The 20,330-nt window shown below is 42.0% G+C and overlaps 1 protein-coding gene across 1 annotated transcript in view; it reads left to right on the forward strand.

The window, feature by feature from the left end:
* Window positions 1-2,352: 2,352 nt before the first annotated feature.
* LOC136866557 (ETS-related transcription factor Elf-5) overlaps window positions 2,353-20,330 on the forward strand; it is a 95,295-nt gene continuing 77,317 nt past the window's right edge. The window contains exon 1 of the mRNA XM_068226763.1: window positions 2,353-2,377. The gene's annotated coding sequence lies outside the window, so the exon portion shown is untranslated. The remainder of the gene's footprint in view (window positions 2,378-20,330) is intronic.

The raw sequence follows: 20,330 nt of genomic DNA on the forward strand, positions 1-20,330 counted from the left end.
CCGCATTGAAAGGAACGTGTTGCAAAGAGGCTCGTTTCCCTTCTCCAGTATCGGCATTACATACAACCAGTCAGAAATTAACACTGTTGGGTCTACAGTTCTAATGAATGAAAGAACTCCCTCCATTTCTTTATGTTAATTAAACCGCCTAGGGATTTCAGATCGGAGTTCGCACCTCAAACTGTCACAGGACACGAGTTGGTGTCTCAACAGCACCAGAGGCAGTTGTGCCCACTGCCGCCAACTACGGACGGATCCTACTGTCCATGATCTATTATTTGAATTTCAAGTGTATTTGTTGTCATTTATTACAGAAGTGATATTTATTTGAATATTGTATTGGTCTTTCGTTCGTTACCTATGTCGTAACAGGGACCATCGTTGTATAAATGTCCAAGTTGTGTAGAGTATTTAAGTGACATCGCATTGGAACACACGATAGGTAATATATTCTCATTTGTGAGATAGGGTTTTCTAATAAGTTATGCGACTTTCAGATATTTTAACGTGCTCGTATATAAACACGTCTATCACCTGGTTCATTCGACAGCTAATGTTTAATACTCGCCGCTAGAACAATTTGTCATTTTGAATATATAATTGAATAGTGTAAACAAGGCGAGCTAAACACAAGATATGCCTTCATTTAATTATTTATCTGTGTAACGATGTAAGTCTTGCATATTTTCAGAGTGATATGCGAATCTAGAGAAAGGGCTAGAAAGGGCATTACAACCTCAAGAGAATTGCAGTGTTTAATTTATGTGTTTAATATGGTTGCATATCCGTGTACATAATACCCATGTGCTTTCCCAGGTATTAAAATTGTGTGCAAAAAATTAATTCTTCTTATTTCATAGGTAAATAGTATTCCTCTCATAGAGGAGGTTCCCCTACTGTATAGATAGTTTACCGTACTGCCCTTTAGGACGTTCCACTTAACCGTGTCGTCTACCGATGCAGCTAGCGTTTTACTCCAATAGGTGAGATGAGACTTCGACGCAGGGCTTTGTACGAAGTTCTCATCCAAGGTACTCCATTCTAATGTCATGTTGCAGGACTATTCTAAACGAATTGATGTACTGAGACCACGAAAAGGGTACAGTATGCTCCGGGCTGCCAGTGGAGAGATGGCGTAGAATGATATTAACAGGCGAATAAGTTTCAGTGGAGTTGTTAAAAGTAGAAAAGATCACAACATAATGGAATTCAAGAAGACAAATTGGGAAAATATTCGTTTATAGGAAGGTGAGTTAGGGATTGGAATAATTTACCAAGGGAGATGTTCAATAAATTTCCAATTCCTTTACAATCATTTAAGAAGAGACTAGGAAAACAACAGGTAGGGAGCCTGCCACCTGGGCCTAAATACAGATCGGTGGTGATTGACTGATAAGGGATCCAACCTCTATCGCTTCAAGGGCAGTTGCGTTGAAGGCGAGGCTATGCGTCCGGGGGGCTACATGTGAGGGAGGATGACCAGTATCTCGCCCAGGCGTTCTCACCTGCTATGCTGAACATGGGCCTTGTGGGGAAATGGGAACATCGGAAGGGATAGACAAGGAAGAGGCAAGAAAGCGGTCGTGGTCTTAAGTTAGGCACCATCCCGGCATTCGCCTCAAGGAGAAGTGGGAAACTACGGAAAACCACTTCGAGGGTGGCTGGGGTGGGATTCGAACTCCCCCTCTCCCCTGTACTCACTTGACCACCCGAGGCTGAATGGATCCCGTTCCAGCCCTCGTACCACTTTTGAAAATTCGTGCCAGAGGCAGGAATCGATCCCGGTCGTCGGAGGGGTGGCAGGTAGTCAGATTAACCACCATACCACAGAGGCGGCTATTCCCCACTTTTTCAATGCAATTTACTACTGCCCGGAGCACGTCCCGCCGAATTGGCATCACATCAGTATTAGACATCGACTCGTTGGCCGGGTAGGGGATTTGAACCTTCATTGGTTAATTCCAGTGGCTCGGGGCCTGGTTGTTTGTGCAGTCCCCAACTTCTTGCAACTCACACACCACACATGACACTATCTTCCACCACAATAACACGCAGTTACCTACACATGCAGATGATTTAGGCTAGAAAGAGCCACACGAAATTACTAATTTTTGACATGCTAATTCTTCTCTGCTATTTCATCGTTCGTGTTATTATTATTATTTTTCTTTTCCCTAAGGCAGAATGATATCAACGAGTTGTAAAGATAAACGTCACTGGGCATTATGCTATCGCGCTGCATTGTTACTACTGTAGGATGGAGTCATGACCCAGCAATCAGGAAAATTTCCTTGAGAGGAATGCTGACCTCTCTTACAACACTGATAAGGAATAAACATGAAACTTCTACTACAGTGCCCAGCTGGATATCACCAGGGTAAGTGGATTTTACAGATTGCTCACGTACTTTCATAGCAAACATTTTTTACGAATGTTTACGAATTCCTGTAAAATTAATACTTATTTCGCTTTTAATTCCGAAACTAAAATATCTGCCACACATTTCCTTTGGATATTAGTTATTCACTGTTTACATAGAACAGGCAGTAAAGGAAATCAAAGAGGAATTTGGAAGGGGAATCACAATCCAAGGAGAGGAAATCAAAACCTTGAGATTCGCCGATGATATTGTTATTTTATCTGAGACTGCAGAAGATCTCGAGAAATTGCTGAATGGTACGGACAGAGTCTTGGGTATGGAGTACAAGATGAAAATACATAAGTCCAAATATTGGTGCGCAGTCGTACGAAGACAGGTAATATTAGATTAGAAAGTGAAGTGTTAAGAGAAGTAGATGAATATTGTTACTTGGGTAGTAAAATAACTAACGATGGCACAAGTAAGTTGGACATACAAGCAAGGAAGAGCTTTCTTAAGAAAGGAAATTTGCTCACTTCAAACATTGATATAGGAATTAGAAAGATGTTTCTGAAGACTTTCATCTGGAGCGTGGTATTGTATGGAAGTGAAACATGGACGATAACTTGCTCAGAAAGAAAGAGAATAGAAACTTTTGAAATGTGGTGTTACAGAAGAATGCTGAAGGGGAGATGGATAGATAGAATCACGAATGAAGAGATACTGAATCGAATTGGTGAGAGAAGATCGATTTGACTAAATTTGACGAGAAGAAGAGATAGAATGACAGGACACATCTTAAGACATCCAGGATTTGTGCAGATAGTGTTTGAGGGAAGTGTAGGCGGTAAGAACGGTAGGGGTAGACCAAGGTATGAATATGACAAGCAGATTAGAGCAGATGTAGGATGCAGAAACTACTTGATATCATTCTTGCTTCGTGAATAACAATAATTCGAACGATGGCATGGAGAGTTGCATCAAAACAATGTGAATTACAGTTACTTACTCAAATACAGTTACAAATTACGTTCGTCATCACCACCCCCGGAGGCCCGGGTTCGATTCCCGGCTCTGCCACGAAAATTTGAAAAGTGGTACGAGGGCTGGAACGGGGTCAACTCAGCCTCGGGAGGTCAGCTGAGTAGAGGTGGGTTCGATTCCCACCTCAGTCATCCTGGAAGTGGTTTTCCGTGGTTTCTCACTTCTCCTCCAGGCGAATGCCGGGATGGTCCCTAACTTAAGGCCACGGCCGCTTCCTTCCCTCTTCCTTGCCTATCCCTCCCAATCTTCCCATCCCTCCACAAGGCCCCTGTTCAGCATAGCAGGTGAGGCCGCCTGGGCGAGGTACTGGTCATACTCCCCAGTTGTATCCCCCGACCAAGTGTCTGAAGCTCCAGGACACTGCCCTTGAGGCGGTAGAGGTGGGATCCCTCGCTAAGTCCGAGGGAAAAGCCGAACCTGGAGGGTAAACAGATGATGATGATGATGAACTTATTTGTAATTGGAATTGGAATTTTTAATTTTTCTATTAATTAATTAATTTATTTATTTATTTATTAGATACAGCCTATGGAGAGCCATTTTTCACTTATAAGTTTGAATAAGATGTCCGCCTCTGTGGTGAAGTGGTTAGTGTGATTAGCTGCCACCCCCGGAGGGCAAGGTTCGATTCCCGGCTCTGCCACGAAATTTAAAAGTGGTACGAGGGCTGGAACGGAGTCCGTTCAGCCTCGGGAGGTCAACTGAGTAGAGGTTGGTTCGATTCCCACTCAGCCATCCTGGAAGTGGTTTTCCGTGGTTTCCCACTTCTCCTCCAGGCAAATGTCGATATGGTACCTAACTTAAGGCCACGGCCGCTTCCTTCCCTCCTCCTTGTCTATCCCTCCCAATCTTCCCATTCCCCCCGCAAGGCCACTGTTCAGCATAGAAGGTGAGGTCGCCTGGGCGAGGTACTGGTCATCCTTCACAGTTGTATCCCCGACCCAAAGTCTGAAGCTCCAGGACACTGCCCTTGAGGCTGTAGAGGTGAGATCCCTCGCTGAGTCCGAGGGAAAAACCGACCCTGGAGGTTAAGCAGATTAAGAAAGAAGTTTAAATAAGTATAAAAGATAACAATCGGTATAATCAACAATATTAAGTATCAACAATAAATTATTAACAATTGTTAACAATAACAATGTTACTACAATGCCAACGATAACTGGAAAGTGTCGGTTACAGTATTAGAAATTTCAAATTTCGTGGCAGAGCCGGGAATCAAACGCGGGCATCTGGGGGTGGCAGCCAGTCACACTAACCATTCCACGACAGAGGTGGACTACAAAAAATATATATCATTTATACAGAAAGAAAGAAAGAAAGAAAGAAAGAAAGAAAGAAAGAAAGAAATTTTTTGTAATGATAAACATTAGTAAAGAGCCAAATAACATTGGAAATCCAATAAAAGTTCATGCAAATATACCTTTTTTCAGTATATTACCTTTGAATTGTAATGTATATGAAAGAATTTGACCAGTGTTGAAAAACATAACGACAAGCGGGAGTCGATCCAGCGAGCCAGCGATTACGGAGCTTGAACGCTAACCACTCGACCACCACCGTTTCGCCCTCATAGTCGCAACGCACAGGTACATATTCGACGCGAAAACTTATCTTGTGATTTTCTCGAGAACGCCTTAGTAGTAGCCTACACCTTACTACTTGCACATATTCTTGTCCTAATGTACTACTAAATGTGTACAAAGTTTGAAGATACTCCGTGATCCGAACATCGTGGCCCCCCTTGTAAGAGTATTATGCCTGTATTCAGTCTGTGTTTCTTAATTTGCGTCTATATTTCCTCCGCTTGTTGTGTTTTGTAGATAATGCAAAGCATAGTAGATAATAATTGTGGCATTAGTTTGATATTTATTCCCATTTTGAGATGGTATTAATGTTTTAGAAAATTTAAGGAATTGCATAAATTTTTACAGAAATGTGTACCACAAATGCCACGAAAACCGTCTGATGCATGGCAGTTCTTCGAAATTACTGGTGATAAAAATAAGCAAAATGCAAATTTTGCGGCCGCATTTACGCGATGGGTGGTGGCGTATCAAATTTGTGGGATTATATCAAGAGGCATCACAAGGATGAAATGAGCAGGTCGGCTTCTCCAGCAGAAAGCAACATTGCTGTATTCAGCAAATTGGTTATGTTGTGAGAAAAGGGCATTGGATTTACGTTGCCATACCAATAACGTATTTAAACGTGCCGCCACATTACATTCACTTTGTAGTTTACTCGGTACTACCGTGTGATGACGTCACAACAACTGCTCCGCTCCGCTCCGCTCTGTCCTCACCACTAATTGCAACCACGGCATCCACTGTTCGTCCATGTACACTAGGTCAGTAGCGTCATCTTCTCACTGTGCGCTCACTACCATTTTTTTTTAAAGTTGCTTTACGTCGCACCGACACAGATAGGTCTTTTGCTGACGAGAGGACAAGAAAGGTCTAGGAGTGGGACGGAAGCGGCCATGGCCTTAATAGGTACAGCCCTAGCATTTGCCTGGTGTGAAAATGGGCAACCACGGGAAACCATCTTCAGGGCTGGCGGCAGTGCGGTTCGAACCTACTATCTCCCGAATACTGGATACTGGCCGCACTTAAGCGACTGCAGCTATCGAGCTCGGTCTTTCTTCCTGTATCTAAGAGCTTGGAACCCCGTTCTACTCCTCAGTTCAGAATTAAAATCCTTGAACTAGCCGGAAAACGAACCCAGGGTCTTGGATTAAGAGACAACACAGAACTGGCTAATAATAATAATAATAATAATAATAATAATAATAATAGTGGATAGTACCTAACAACTCTGAGAAAGAAGCAATCATGTGCAGAATCAACAAGATGGAGGTGGCATATCAGCTGTCTAGGAATGTCTACAACAAAAGATCAGTGTCCATCAACGCCAAGCTTAGGCATTATTGTTCGGTTGTACGCCCGGAAGCACTGTACGCAGCAGAATGCCTTGCAATGAACAGAAAAGGTCTGATGGAGAAGCTAGAAGCTAAAGAAAGAAAAATCCTGAGAAAGATTCTTGGACCAATCAAAGAAAATGGTGAGTACAGGAGACGACACAACAGCGTTCTGTACCAACATATGGAGAGGATAACGGACACGATTCGGAAAAGGAGGATTAATTTTTATGGCCATATAGCACGCATGAGCACACAGAGACAAACCAATAGGATCTTTTCCTACTTTCTTAACAAGAAAACCAAGGGACCCTGGTTTATCGAAGTTGAAAAAGACCTTCAAGAAATAGGAATCACACTCGAAGACATCCAGAAACGTGCTCCTCTCCAGAAAAAGCTCCAGGGATACAAGAGGTTCCAAGAAAGGCCAAAGTTGAAAACAGGCAAGAAGTGGACTGATGAAAGGAAGGAGGCTCACAGAACGAGAATGCGTGAGTACTGGGGAAGAATTAAAGCTCAAGGATGCAAACGGTTGAAATAACGTGGTCCACAGCAGGCCGAAACGAAGAAAGAATAATAATAATAATAATAATAATCATAAAAAGTCCGTCTCTGTGGTGTAGTGGTTAGTGTGATTAGCTGCCACCCCCAGAGGCCCGGGTTCGATTCCCGGCACTCCCATGAAATTTAAACAGTGGTATGAGGGCTGGAACTGGCTCCACGCAGCCTCGGGAGTTCAAATGAATAGAGGGAGGTTTCGATTCCCACCGCAGCCATCCTCGAAGTGGTTTTCCATGATTTCCCACTTCTGCTCCAGGCAAATGACAGGATGATACCTAACTTAAGGCCACGCCCGCTTCCTTCCCTCTTCCTTGTCTATCCCCCAACAAGGCCCCCATTCAGCATAGCAGATGAGGCCACCTGGACGAGGTACTGGTCATTCTCTCCAATTGTACCCTCTCGACCCCAAGTCTCACGCTCCAGGACACTGCCCTTGAGGCGGTAGACGTGAGATACCTCGCTGAATCCCAGGAAAAACTAACCCTCGATGGTAAACAGATTAAGAAATAATAATAATAATTGTACCGGGCGGTACACCTCTACACCGTTTATTTAAAAGTTGCGCCAGTTGAAACTCCTCTTCTGGAGGAAGGTTGAACTTTATCTACTCTATTAATTCTCTACTTTCTCAGAAGATGTCACCACGTGGAAAATTTTGAGTTTTTGAACTGTGTCACTTTTGATGTGTTTTTGTTTCGCTTGAAGTAAGAAGTGTGAACTTTCTCTTCTAGAGGACACTCCTGAAGATCAACCATAGTGCACCCTAGTGCGGAGTCAAAGAACTATTTTGTTGGAGAAATTTTTATTTCAAAAGTTTGTTTCTTGTTAAATTTCCTTCTGTTATTGTTTAAGTTGGCTGTATACCCCTCTTTTTCCCCTTGTTTTAGATTTATCCAATCCCGAATTTCTTTTAGTAATTTCTGACCAATCTGGTGTATCTTCCCCCAACTTGTATCTGTTGCGGGGTCCTATCCAATAAAAACATTGTGGGCGGGTGTTTTCATTCCCCTAACGCCTAGAACCTTCCACGAGAGGATATAAACTGCTGATTTTTGGGTCTCTGCGCCACTTCTGTTCCATCTTCCAGTGTATTAAGTGCATAGCAGGAGGCGGGAAGCGCCTCTTTCTTCGGCAGCGGTCAACATAAGGTAATGGCCGATTAATAAATTCTTTCTTTTCTTGCTCAGCAGTTTAACTTTCGGGGCGGGTTCTAAGCGTTCAACCATGTAACCTTTTCCTAAAATGTAAAAACAACTGGTATCTATTCTATTTTAAAACGACATATCGGGATAGAGAGTGCTTAACCCTCTCGAGCTCCCACTCACATCGTCTTGAGGTGAACTTATTTTCTCAACCAATTCTTCCGTAATGTAATGTAAATTGCTATTAAGTCACCTCTGTAGTATGGGATTAGCCCTTGTAATAACGGCCTAGTGCCAAAGTAGGTTTTAAAAATCAAAGTGTATTAGGAGTGCAAGTTCGCCTCCTCTCAAATTGTTTTAGAGGTCATTTAATTAACCTGCTTTTCATTTAATAGACCTCAGTAGATTGGGTATTTTACCCCTGTGTTTATGTCCGTTGAGGACAACTTGAAGGTGGAGTTTGGTGTGCCCTGGGAGAGGCTTAAATTAAAGAGCGTGTGGCTCTTTTGGAAACGGAGTGTTGTATGCCTCGAGGAGGCTTTACTGTGTAATTTGGAGCAAGTGCTCCAGGGTTTGATTGGGGTCTTCTGCCCCTTTGTTAAAATTTGTATATCGGAAAGTTGGGCTAGTTGCTCAAAAATTGTGAACTCAGGGCTCGAAGCCCAAACTCTGTAATCCCTGTAATTGTACATTTCAAATTGTGTTTCGGCTACTAAGTACCTGTTCTTTGTTATTACTTAATATTGAAAAGAAAATATAACCTTGTTAAATTTTACATTAATTTTGATTCCGTAGTTTGAGACCCATTCACGCCCGCACCTTCTTACACCTCTACCTACCAACAAAACTCGGTAACAAGTGGTAGCAGAGCGTGGTTGAATGGGTCTCAATTTAGCCCCTTTTGACGGCTAGACATTGTTTTGATCCGAACTCTAACCATTTTCTCAGTTGCTGGAATTTTTTGATTTTTCCAAATTGTTCTGTCATCATGCCCGGCCCTCGCGATGTTCTCCTTCTTAACTATTTGCGCAAGGAGGAGTTGATCTATGAATTGACTATTAGAAATGTACAATCTGGAGGCACGGTTGCAGTAGACACAAACAAGCTTAGAGAGTCCCTTGATTTGCCCATTTCCATCCCCAATTTGGGAGAGAAAGAAATTGACGACTCTCTTTCCACGATCACGGAGAATATTACTGGGCTAGCTTCTGTAGTTAGTTTTTTTGATGAAAATGATCCGTCTCCTAATCAAATTAAGCGTGTGCAAGGCAGGCTATATCATTTTTCGAATAGGGTTAACGATCTGTTGTCCCTAAAACTGAATGACGTTCAGAGGAAGAAGCTAGTACGCTCCTGGAAAATATTTCCGAATTATCTAGCAAGGTCACTCAATTGTTAACTGGGGAAGTTCCTCCCAAATCTGATCAGCCCACCATAGTGAATGCAGGTAGTGAGGAAGCGCCTCCCAAGGGAGAAGTTAATAGGATAACCGTTGCTGCTCAAACTATCCCTGCCCCATTGGACAACGAATCTGAACGTCGTGCATCATTGAGTAACATCCGTTCTGAATTAACTTCCTTGCCATTGAAACCCTTACCGACTATGTCACCTGGGTTCAGTAGTTTACCCCATCCATTGGCAATGTTGCTCAGAGGTATATCCAAGTTTTCTGTTAATACCACCAGTGACGTAATTTCATTTTTAAGATTTCTAGTGGAATTTCAGGATCATGCCCTTGTTTTTTCTCTGTCTCCATGTCAAATCTTGCAAATTATCTATCCGTATGCTATTGGTATTCTCTCCGACAAAATAGTAAGAGCCATAGCTGAACAGTCATCCATCGAAGATTTTCATGCACATCTACTTGCAAATTTTATTCCTGCCCGCGCGAGGTCATCTCTGATTCAGAAATACTATTATCGAGTACAGAGGTTGGATGAAAACTTGGCTGATTTCATACAGGACATTAAGTTTTATACTAGGGTGTTTGCTCTTCACTTTCCTGAGGATCAGATTGTACAGGCTATCGTAGAAGGCATTTCACCATCTTATAGATCATATTTGTGTTTCGCGGCGTGCCCGCAAACCTTTTCTGAACTTGAAGCATTGGCCGTCTCAGCGGAAGGAGTTAGATACGCCGATTCTTTGCGTGTCGCGAAAGAACCCCCGCCTTCCTTTAGTAATACTCGGCCTTCACCTCGCCGATCAGTCAATCCCCGTAAATGTTATGCTTGCGGGTCGCCTGACCATCTGCGCAACAAGTGTCCGCTGATCAAGTCAAGTGGGACGAGGAATGGAGCCGGGTCATCACAAGGCTGTTTTAAATGTGGGGCTTTCTCACATATTGCCAAGAATTGTCCCAACTCAAATAGCACCCCCTCCTGCTCAACTTCTGGTGCAAATTCCACCTATGCCAATAATAAAAAGTGACTAGTGGCTTCGGCTGAGTCGACTAATCCATCTTCCCGAGACTCAGCCCCTAGTAAACAGGTTGTAAATGCAGAGAACGATCAGCCTTCAAATTCATCTTTTGAATGCCCTAAAGAATGTCTTAGGATTGCGGCGGATACCCCCGCACCTGTTCCTTTTCTTAAGATTGAGTTAAATAACGAGCCTATAACAGCTCTCTTAGATTCAGGCAGTGTTTGTTCGATTATTTCGGCTGAATGGTATTCTAAATTGAAATCTGTTTGTAAACTTCCTGACTATGTCTCTTCTCCTGTCCAATACGTTTCGGCTAATTCATCTCCATTAGAAATTCTAGGTTCCTTACTGGTCAAAATTCGTGTTTTTAAGTTTACATGGAAAGTTAAATTGTTTGTGGCCAAGCAATTGTCTTGCCCCATTATATTGGGAGCTGACTTTATTTCTCACACTGGTCTTGTGCTCGATCTGCAGTCTAGGTCGTGCACATTCAAATTTGCTTCTAATTGTAAAATCCCACTATTAAAGTGTAATTCTGTGTCATGTTCTTCTATTTCGCCTACCCATGATGAGATGTTGTTAGACCTTAGACATCTACCTGAGGAGCAGGCTGATAGTATTCGCAAACTGTGTCAGTCGTTTCCCGAGGTATTCTCTGATACTCTTGGTGTTACTGACCTTATTGAATACAAAATTGAGGTTACGGATTCGATTCCTGTCCGTTTTCCACCGTATAGGCTATCTCCACCTAAAATGAAGGCTCTGAAGGAAATTATCGATCAGATGTTGAAGGATGGTATTATTAGGCCCTCTAAGTCGGCGTATTCATCGCCTATTTTTCTAGTCCCGAAACCCCAAGGAGGCTTCAGGCCTGTCATTGATTACAGGGCTCTCAATCGGAAGGTGGTGTTGCAGTCTGTGCCCCTTCCTGACCTTCATTCTTGTTTTTCATGGTTTCGTAAGGCCAAGTTCTTCACCATCTTGGACTTGAATCAGGCCTATAATCAAATTCCCCTTGCCGAAGTGTCTAAACACCTTACAGCGTTTGACACGGACTGGAATTTATATGAATACAACCGCGTACCTTTCGGGCTCCCTACGGGAGCAGCTGTACTCACTAGGCTGCTAGATAGGGTCTTCTCCGACATCAAATTCGAGTACTTATACCACTACTTAGATGATGTCGTAGTATTTTCAGAGACTTTTGAAGAACACCTAGATCATCTGCGAGAAGTTCTCGATCGCCTTCGTAAGGCTGGGTTAACTGTTAAGTTGTCCAAGGTTGCCTTTGCTAAGCCCTCTATGTCATTCCTAGGGCATATTGTGTCACCCGATGGGGTAGCAGTCGATCATTCTAGAACACAGGCCATCCGTGATTTTAAACCTCCCAAGGACATTAAAGGTATCGCCAGGTTCATTGGTATGGTGAATTTCTTCAGGAAGTTTATTCCTAACTTCGCTAATAGAGCGGCGCCCTTAAACCTTCTTCGTAGGAAAGGCATCAAATTCGAGTGGGGACCTTCTCAACAAGCCGCTTTTGAAGACCTTAAATTAGCTCTCTGTAATGCCCCTGTACTTGCTATGCCTGATTTCTCGAAGAAATTCATCGTCCAAACCGACGCGTCGTCGTCGGCGGTACCTGCAGTCCTTCTCCAAGAGACTGAACTAGGGAGGCGCCCCATCGCCTATGCATCTAGGACTCTTTCGGCTCAAGAAGCAAAGTACTCCATATATGAGCTTGAAGGTTTGGCAGTCTTATTCGCCTTAGAAAAGTTCCGTCTCTATCTGGAACACGTCAAATTCGACCTGGAGACAGATAATCAAGCCTTAAGCTGGGTCTTAGGTAGACCGCGTCGTACTGGTCGTATAGCCCGCTGGGCTATTCGTACTTCCGCCTTCCAGTTTGATGTTAGACATATCAGAGGTACCGAAAATGTTGTTGCTGATGGACTCAGCCGTATGTTTTATAACGACGTCGAGACCTACGAACCGGTCGACAGTTCATCACCTTCCGAGTCCATACTATCTGGTGTTAATGCCATCTTAACAGATGCTCCCATGCTTTTTAGGGATATTGAGAAATACCAACGTGAAGACCCGACGCTGGCTCCGATATTGGAAACCCTTTCTTCTGGGGAACATGTTGTCCCTTATGTTCTGAGGAATGGTGTTCTATGTTGCCCTTCGAGGCATGATAAGATGATGAAAGTTGTTGTTCCAGCGGTTCTTGTACCTATGATCTTCAAGTATTATCATGAGACCCCATTAGGAGGGCATCTTGGTATCTTTAAAACTCGTGAGAAGATTCGTGACATGTTCATCTGGAAAGGTATGGACGGTGAAATTCGGGAACTTGTAAAGGCTTGTAAATCCTGCTTGCTTAGTAAACCGACCATGTCCACCAAGGTAGGCCTCTTGTCTTCTCATCAAGCGTCGCGCCCAATGGAACGCCTGTATATTGATTATGTAGGACCCTTCCCCCAGTCAAAGGGTAATGCCAACAAGTTCATCTTTGTGTGTGTAGATGGTTTTACCAGATTTTCTTGGTTATTTCCGACTAAGCTGGCTACCGCTCAGTCCACCATTACTTGTTTAAATTCTATTTTTGCTTCCTTTGGTCCGTGTCAATATATTGTATCTGATAATGCTAAGGCTTTTACATCTAATTTATTTCGTAAATTCTGTTTTGACTTGTCCATCTCTCATGTAACTACTTCTGCTTATTACCCTCAACCATCTCTGGCTGAACGGGTTAACCGTAATCTCAGGTCCGCACTTATTGCCTATCATCATGAAGATCATTCTAGGTGGGACACGTCCCTGCATTGGTTAGCTTTTGCTTTGAATTCGGCGGTTCATGAATCTCATAAGTTTACTCCAGCTTCTTTGATGTTTAAGTTTGTTCCCAACACGCCGCTCTCTAACCTCTGGTCTCTGAGTGACATTCTACCCGAGACAATAGATCCGGACAATATTAAAGATCTTTGGAAGAAGGCTAAAGCCAATCTTAAAGTGTCTCATGAAAAGGTTAGGGAAAGGTATGATCGTGGACGGAGACCCACCCCTTTGAAGGTAGGTGACCAGGTTATGGTCAAGAATTTTGTTCCCGCGGGCAAGCTTGCCCCCAGATTTCATGGGCCATGTATCATTCTCGATTTTCTTACTCCGGTTACATTGTTAGTAAGCAACCCAGCCACCGAGAGGATATTTAGGGTTCACCTGTCCCAGGTGAAACCAGTGTAAATTTTGTGTCAACTTGCGTCATATAATTTGAAAGGAATATGAAGGTTATATTTTTTTTTGAGTTCAACTTTTAAGGCATTCTGCTCCTTCTATAATATTTTATTTTATATGTAAGCATTTCTTGTAAACCTCCCCCGATTGTTAAACTGACATCCTGTCCTTGTCACGGCCATTACCACGCTCCCGTCTCCTGCTCCACCACACTCAGTGGCTGGCTTAGATGAAATGCCATGGATATCTGCACGCCGCTGGCCCCTCAATCTCCTTACATGCCTGTGCCCTCAAAAGTAACATGATGGTCCAACACAATTCTGCCGCCTAGCTTAATGTTTCAGTGCCCCCGCAGCCGCGCGGCGCTGTGCCGCGGCTGGGTTCGAGGACGGGCCCCCTCGGCCCCAGCGAGGACGACATGTGCACGGCGAGCCGGAGCTCTCCTCCCGGCCAAGGCTGATGTGCGGCGCACGACCTGCTACTTGCCCGCAGCCTGTATATGTTCACCGCGGGCGCGGCGTGCTTCAACACCTCCGCTCCCCTCATAGTGCGGGCGAGCGGTATCTCAGGGTACTTGAGGGGTCCGAGCGGCCTCCTTTGGACGCAAGCTGCAACGGCCGGTCCGGCCATCCTACTTCATTAACCTCAACTACATGGACAGTTACTATAAGCTATGACTACACTTGGGAATTCAACAGCAATATTTGGTGGACCGTGCAAAAAAATTTTCTTCACTTTTAAGTATTAAAAGTTTATCTTCAGAAATTCAAATTCTACAAACTTAAAGACTTTCATTCACCTGCAACAACAACATTTTGAAACTGAATTAAGAAATCTTGTAAATGCTTCTGCTATCTATCTTCATATCAACATCATTACTTGGACTTTGTTTCAAACTGATTTCATGTGTCACCCCTGGAGGAACTTTTGGGGGGGGGGGGGAGGTCTGTACCGGGCGGTACACCTCTACACCGTTTATTTAAAAGTTGCGCCAGTTGAAACTCCTCTTCTGGAGGAAGGTTGAACTTTATCTACTCTATTAATTCTCTACTTTCTCAGAAGATGTCACCACGTGGAAAATTTTGAGTTTTTGAACTGTGTCACTTTTGATGTGTTTTTGTTTCGCTTGAAGTAAGAAGTGTGAACTTTCTCTTCTAGAGGACACTCCTGAAGATCAACCATAGTGCACCCTAGTGCGGAGTCAAAGAACTATTTTGTTGGAGAAATTTTTATTTCAAAAGTTTGTTTCTTGTTAAATTTCCTTCTGTTATTGTTTAAGTTGGCTGTATACCCCTCTTTTTCCCCTTGTTTTAGATTTATCCAATCCCGAATTTCTTTTAGTAATTTCTGACCAATCTGGTGTATCTTCCCCCAACTTGTATCTGTTGCGGGGTCCTATCCAATAAAAACATTGTGGGCGGGTGTTTTCATTCCCCTAACGCCTAGAACCTTCCACGAGAGGATATAAACTGCTGATTTTTGGGTCTCTGCGCCACTTCTGTTCCATCTTCCAGTGTATTAAGTGCATAGCAGGAGGCGGGAAGCGCCTCTTTCTTCGGCAGCGGTCAACATAAGGTAATGGCCGATTAATAAATTCTTTCTTTTCTTGCTCAGCAGTTTAACTTTCGGGGCGGGTTCTAAGCGTTCAACCATGTAACCTTTTCCTAAAATGTAAAAACAACTGGTATCTATTCTATTTTAAAACGACATATCGGGATAGAGAGTGCTTAACCCTCTCGAGCTCCCACTCACATCGTCTTGAGGTGAACTTATTTTCTCAACCAATTCTTCCGTAATGTAATGTAAATTGCTATTAAGTCACCTCTGTAGTATGGGATTAGCCCTTGTAATAACGGCCTAGTGCCAAAGTAGGTTTTAAAAATCAAAGTGTATTAGGAGTGCAAGTTCGCCTCCTCTCAAATTGTTTTAGAGGTCATTTAATTAACCTGCTTTTCATTTAATAGACCTCAGTAGATTGGGTATTTTACCCCTGTGTTTATGTCCGTTGAGGACAACTTGAAGGTGGAGTTTGGTGTGCCCTGGGAGAGGCTTAAATTAAAGAGCGTGTGGCTCTTTTGGAAACGGAGTGTTGTATGCCTCGAGGAGGCTTTACTGTGTAATTTGGAGCAAGTGCTCCAGGGTTTGATTGGGGTCTTCTGCCCCTTTGTTAAAATTTGTATATCGGAAAGTTGGGCTAGTTGCTCAAAAATTGTGAACTCAGGGCTCGAAGCCCAAACTCTGTAATCCCTGTAATTGTACATTTCAAATTGTGTTTCGGCTACTAAGTACCTGTTCTTTGTTATTACTTAATATTGAAAAGAAAATATAACCTTGTTAAATTTTACATTAATTTTGATTCCGTAGTTTGAGACCCATTCACGCCCGCACCTTCTTACACCTCTACCTACCACCAAAACTCGGTAACAATAATAATAATAATAATAATAATAATAATAATAATAATAATCTCTATATAAAATAAGAGTTTTGTCTGTACATTGCTCAGAATGTGAAAAGAATGGTATTTCTGTATCGGTCATGTCCATAGTAACAAGAAAATGTACTTTTTGCTTTTCCATAATTTGTCTGTCTGTATGTATGTACACGCATCACGAGAAAACGGCTGAAGAGAATTTAATGGAAATCGGTATGTAAAGTCGGGGGATGAGCCGCTACAATCTAGGCTATAAATCATTTTATTTACGCTGAGTGAAATGGTAGTTTAGGGGAAGGCCTTAAATTTAATTATCGAATATTTATATTATTAGCAGTCCTATCGATAAATACTATATAACTAAAGTTATATAGAATTCAATTTCCAATCATTTATGTCTTATACATTTTTACCGTACCGGCTCTGATAACACAGATATTAATGAATTTGTATTTTTGTTGCTAAGTCCATATCAACGCCGAGCCACGAGAAAATGGGTTAACAGAATTTAATGAAAACCGCTATATAGTGTCGGAGAATAAGAAACTACAGTCTAAGCTGTAAATAATTTTATTTTCCCGAGATGAAAAGGTAGTTTAGGGGAAGGCGCCTGAAATTTAATTTTTAAATACCGCTACCTATGTTATTGGTGCTATCGAAAAGTACGGTACTACATAACAAAAGTTATAGACAATACAATTTCCGATCATTAATGTTTCATTCAGTTTTACTGTACCGACTATGATGCAGTGGCGGTTCGTGACATTTTACTCATGCAGGGCTGTGCCGTCATCTCCTCTCCCCCCCCCCCCCCCTCCAACGCCCCAGGTTTCACTGTCCAGCACCACGATAATTGTAGATGAAATATAATAATAATAATAATAATAATAATAATAATAATAATATTAATAATAATAATAATAATAATAATAATAATAATGCGATGACACTGGCTAAATACTGTATGTATCTTCTTCCGAGGCAGAACGATCACGTAGCGAAAATCATATAATATCGCGAAGCGGAAAAAAGTAGAAACTTAAAGCATTGCAAATCCGGAAGCATTACAATCTACATATCCTTAAAACATCGACAATAAACATATACTTATGTTCACAAAACCACTAAATTCATGACTAGATATACTTTTCAGGTTGAGGTTCAAAAAAACATAGGCTAATATATTACAACACATGTAGGGAAGTGAAGTGAAGTGAAGTGAAGTGAAGTGAAGTGAAGTGAAGTGTGAAGACATCAGAGCGAACACCACTAGCAAGAAAACTCAACAACTGTATCCGAAAAACAATTCTAGTAGATTACGAAATGTCAGTCAATTGCTATTATAAGTATACAGTTCGTACTTTGATGATGATGATGATGATAATGATGGGATGAAGATACACATGAAAATAATACAAGAAAGTAGGTAACGATACCTTAGCTGACTTGCTTGTATACAGAATCCATTCTCCTCTCCTTCTGCTCTGCGAAGTGGTTGATGACACGTTCGTTGAAGTTAAGAACTGCCAACAGCTGTTTCTCGATGGAGCACATAGCAAGCGCGTTAAGTCGGTCTTCCTCCATGGTATTCCTAGTGAACGACTTAATCCTTTTCAGCGTAGAGAAGCACCTTTCATTTTCTGACGTTGTCATGGGAATTGTACAAATAATTCGTAATAACTTAATTGACTCGGGAAGAAGTACTTCCAGGTTGTTATCACAAATGCATGTCAGAAGAGTTAGGGCACCTGAAGCGTTAGCAAAATCACTTCTGCCGTATAAAACTGAGAGTTCATGCCTTATTTCAATTTGGTTAATAGGAAATAATCTAGCAGCAATTTCAAATTCAGTTTGCGGGAACAGTATCCTATACCTCGGAAATAAACTAGGCTGGAAGAGTTTGACAACAGACAGATGGTCACTGAACAAAAAACGGTCCTCTATCCCGGATAAAATAACATCGCACACCTCTCTCGCTGCAATCTTTCTATTATCTTCAAGCCGTGCGCGTTTCTGACTTGAGCCTGCTGGATTTCCATCGGTGGTGTCTGTGCCATTAAGCCAGTGATGGTCGTAATCGAGAGAGTTTCTGACTCGTTGCACCGATAACTTGAAATCAGATATACTTTTTTGAGCTTTTATACTATCAATTTCGCGGTGCTGAAGCTCATTGAATAGAAAGTCACAGTGAGGCATAACTTTAGAGAATAGCTCTAGCCAGAATAGAAAATCGGGATCCTTCAGTAGATTCCTTAGGCCTACGGCTTTTCTCACTGTCGAATAGTCATTATTGTCATCGGCGATCTTCTCGAGACACTCCGATATTTCATTTCTGTACATAAAAACCGTACTTACACATCGTGCCTTGAAGTTCCACCTTGTGGCGGCATTTTTGGGGATGCGCCTTTTTACCACTTCGTCCAAAACAGCAGTTCGTTTCGCAGATTTTGAAAAAAATTATGAAAACCCTTCTAAATTTTTAAAAAAGATCCTGACCTGCTTATTCTGAGTAGCACATCGCTCAACAATTAAATTTAATTGATGCGCGTAGCAGTGCACAAAATGAGCGTTTTTGTAAACGACCTTGACCCTTGCTTGAACGCCAGTCTGCCTTCCACTCATTATTAAATGGCCGTCGTACGTCTGCGCAATGACTTTGTCCGGAGTTTGGTCCAGCTTAAGTTTTTCCAACTCCTGGAATACTGCAGAGGTAATGCCTTCTGCTGAGTGATTATCAGGCGACACAAAACTTATGAATCTTTCATTTATTTTGCTACCCAGCTCGTACCGTACAACAAAAACGAGTTGAGATAAGGTGGAACAATCGGTAGTTTCATCAACTTGAATTGCCACAAAATTTGTTTGAGAGATTTCTTCCGAAATCATTTCATGGCACACGGCATAGATTGAATTCAGAAGCTCGTTCTGTATGGTATTAGATAACCCAACAAATACTCTGCTATTTGCTCTTTCGATATGTTCTTTCAGTGTGCTGTCTAGCTCTGACATTAAACTGACTAAACCTCGAAAAATGCCTGAGTTATCAGACGTGTATGTCTCATCGTGGGCCCTGAGCGCTAGTTCAAACTTCCCACAGAACTTAATAGCATCAATTAATTTACTAAGAATATATCGATTCTTTGAAACCTGTTCATTTGATTGTTTAATTTTAAGTCTGTATGCACTGTCTAATTGGCATCGAATATCTAATCTACCAAGCATAGCAAATTCAATACCAGCGTGTATATGTTTCTCGCTCATTTTATGCTTTTTCACTTTTTCACCTAGGTGTTTTATGTCTGATACCCCGACTGATGTCCATGGAGCATCAACGACATTCATTGCTAAACAAGATTAACAGAAGAACGCATTCCTTATCTCACATCCGCACAGCCAATCAGCCTGCTTATAAAGTGACGGACTGAATTTCCTAGTATATGCATTTTTGTTCTTGTAACTCTTCTGTTCTTGTGCAATATTTAAATTCGGTCGAGGAGGCCCTAATTTCTTTAATTCTATCCTATGTTCAAAACTTAAATTCCCGTCACTACTTAAAATACTATTTACAGAATTCATCTCCCTTGTCTTCCTAAATTAAGACTGTAACATTTAGTTTTCAAATGGGCAGATAAGTACTAAACACACGAATGAAGATATTAAAACGACACTTAAAACTGAAGGTAGAATTAACAATGTTATTTAAACTATTATGGTACCGTAGTTTTATCTACTGGACACTTGCACAGCAACACTACACTACAATGGCATTTAAACACACACACATTAGCCGGCTAACAGCTACTGCAATCACGGCTACTCCTGTTTCACTGATCACAAACGACAATGACATTCACGAGAACAAATAAACAATGCACGCCAGAATTCCTTTCGGCTTCCTCAAATCTCAAAGCAATGTGACCAACGTACAAATAGTGCCGTCACCTTATGATTAGATTTTAAATCTTTATTTTAGCTTATTTTTAGAACTGAATTGTTTAAATAGCCAGTCTAATGGAATCCATTATTTTGTAAACAGTTTTAGAATTAACCTCTAACAACAGTTAAAGTAAGACATGTGGGAAAAGGCCTAGGTACACTGTAAAGTGGTTGGCGACGTTGCTACGGGCTCTGCCGGACAGACCTAGTATTAAATGCTCTAAGCCTGCACTCTTCCTTCCCCTGACAAGCCCATATCGTCTTCCAAGTCTCTTCCCG

The sequence above is a fragment of the Anabrus simplex genome, chromosome 3 (genome assembly GCF_040414725.1).
Source record: "Anabrus simplex isolate iqAnaSimp1 chromosome 3, ASM4041472v1, whole genome shotgun sequence".
NCBI lineage: Eukaryota > Metazoa > Arthropoda > Insecta > Orthoptera > Tettigoniidae > Anabrus > Anabrus simplex.